The following is a 2,880-nucleotide window of genomic DNA, read 5'->3' as shown; positions in this document are numbered from 1 at the left end:
ACAGACCGAAACAAGATTTCACATGACCCACATCACCTAGCAGTTCCACCGGGTGCGTGCAAAATAATTTTCGAGCATGTGGTACGTTCAGCGCAAAACATGCACCTATCTTGTGTCAAGATTACCACTATCTCCACGTGGACCGAATCGAGCTTCTACTTAAGTCTCGTCATCTAGGAGTACCATCGGGTGCATCCAAAATGATTTTTGAGCCTATGGTACGTTTGGTGTAAACCATGCACCTATCTTGCACCGGCGCTAACACTATCTCCAAACGGATGCAAACGAGATTCCACATGACCCACGTCACCTAGGAGTTCTATCTTGTGCGTCCAAAATGATTTCTGAGCCTGTGGTACGCTCAGCGTAAACCGTGCAACTATCTTGTGTCAAGATTTGCACTATATCAAACGGACCGAAACGAGTTTTCACTTGAGCCTGGTTACCTAGGAGTAACATCGGGTGCGTCCAAAACGATTTTTGAGCCTATGATACGTTTGGTGCAAACCGTGCACCTGTCTTGCACCGATACTAACACTGTAACACCACGTGTCCAAAACTGCTTATATGCATCCAGTAAAAAAAATAATTAATTTGTCTTTGGGCCTAATGGGCTTACCGTGGGAGAAAGCAAAGGCCTAATTAGAGTCCAGTTAGGGAAGAGGGGTTAGAAAACTCTACCGTACCTCCTCCTCTTCATCTCCCTGTTGGTCGATCCGATCTTCCTGGATTCGTGAGGAGTTGGAGGCAGCACTCTGCTCTCCCAGCGATAGGGCTTTGTGTCCAAGGTCTCAGCCTTCTTCCCCAAATCAGCCCAAGAGAGAAGGGAATTCTTGCTGCTCCTCATCATCAACCTGCCCTTCTTGGCTGTTGGACGGGAGACAGCAGGACATGGCAGGCAGGAAGGAGAAACGTGGTCACATTTAGGTAATTAAACAGATCAAATTTCCTACTTGTAGTTTCCTCCCAGTTATCGTTGGTCTGCTTGTTGGATATAGGATCAAGTCAAATCAGGAAACCTATAGGTGGTAGAGGATGGGCTGTGCGGAGAAAATTGGAATTTTGCCCTTAAGGGGAGTGAGCTTCGCCCAAATGCCATCAATTTTGTGGGCTTCGCTGAAATGCCCTTATGAAACAAGTTCAACACGCTATTTTGCCATTTCGTGTTTTTTCCAACTTTGTAAATTTCTGACCCATCTTTCTTGACCAGGCGTGACCGTTTTACCCCTGTCCGCGACTGGAGAAAGCGAGCAGATGCAATCGAACAGAATCGAGCAGAGAGAGAAGTGCGGGCGGTGATGCTGCTCGCTGCCGGGCACAGAGAGAGACGGTGGGAGACAGAGAGGGGCTTGAGCAGTGGAGCGGCTCACCGCTGAGCAGAGCACCTGGGCGAGCGGCCGGTCGTTGGACCTAGGCGCTTGGGCGAGTGCCCACCTAGACCGAGCGCTGCTCTGGCGCTGGGAGCACGCGGCTCCTGTTGCTCGTCCTCCCACGATGAACAAGCAGGAAGAAACGAAGAACAACAGGTGCTGCCTGCCTACTGCACGTGAGTGATCGGGGCTGCTAGCCAAGGACGAGCGGCGCACTGCGCTGGCCCTGTTGTCCGACCCTGTGTGCAAGCAGAAGAACAGGAGACCGATGCCTTCAAGAACAGAAAAAGGGCGACAACAAAATCGACAAAATCCGACTCAAAACTCCATGATTCGCTTCCAAATTTTGCGAGAAATTCAACTACCTACGAACTCATCCCCAACAAATCATCTCTTGGGATTAACCCAAACTCCAGAAAATCTAGAATAGGAAACTGGCGGCCACAAAATCGATGAAAAACTAGACCAAATCAAAACAAATCGCGACCAAACTTTTCACAAGCCATCACAAGGGAGTTGGTGAGCATACTCTAAGACATCATCGCTCAATTTCAACCCAAACTCCGGGAAAATTAGATCACGGCCAAGAACACGAAAAACTCCCCAAAAACAAAATTCGTTCAATTTCTTCGTGCTCGACTCGATTCAATCAAATTCACTTAAGGGGTAGCATCAACTCATGTCATAGCACGAATCTGAGCAAAAAAGAACGAACTAAATCGGTCTCAAAATGAAGAATCGAAGCAAGAACGGGGGAGGGAAAAACTGAGAAAAAAACTGCAAAAGTAAAATCACAGACAATCCCTAGAACATGAATTGGTAGTGTCATTGCCAATTGGTGCTGTCCTTTCACAGATAAACACAGAGAAGGCAAACATTGGAACAACTGGCATTTCTAGGCCAAACCCTAGAACACGACGCCGAGACCCACTAGCACCGGGCATGAGCACCATGAGCGGCCACAGCAGGAGAGAGGGAGAGGGGGAAAGATGAGGACGACTGGCCTGCAAGGCCATGCCTCTGCCCTGCCCTGCGCCGGCCGCGCCACGGCCCGGTGGTAGATCGAGACGGAGGGGATCTCGACGGATGGAGAGGGAGGGGGGCCGCCCGCGCTGTGCCACCTCGGGAGAGAGAGGGAGAGGGAGAGAGTTAGGGGAGGCGACGGGAGCGAGAGAATGAGAGGGGGAGAGATGAGAGGGCACGGGTCAACGAGCTCAGGGGCAAAATGGTCACCGAAGGCTAAAATTTTGCTGAATTTTTTTTAAAGTAGACTTAAAACTCAAAATGACATTATAGCGTGTTGGACTCATTTCATAAGGGCATTTCAGCGAAGCCCATAAAATTAATGGCATTTGGGCGAAGCCCACTCCCCATAAAGGCAAATTCTGATTTTCTCGGCTGTGCGTGGGTTATTGCATACGGTTGAACCGATCAGAGTTTTTGTTTCTTAGAGATGGAACTACAGAGCCAAGAGGCTGATTAATAGATATTTATTTTTCTATTCTTAACT

This window comes from Miscanthus floridulus, chromosome 19, assembly GCF_019320115.1.
Source record: "Miscanthus floridulus cultivar M001 chromosome 19, ASM1932011v1, whole genome shotgun sequence".
Taxonomy (NCBI): domain Eukaryota; kingdom Viridiplantae; phylum Streptophyta; class Magnoliopsida; order Poales; family Poaceae; genus Miscanthus; species Miscanthus floridulus.
This window is presented reverse-complemented; position numbering follows the sequence as displayed.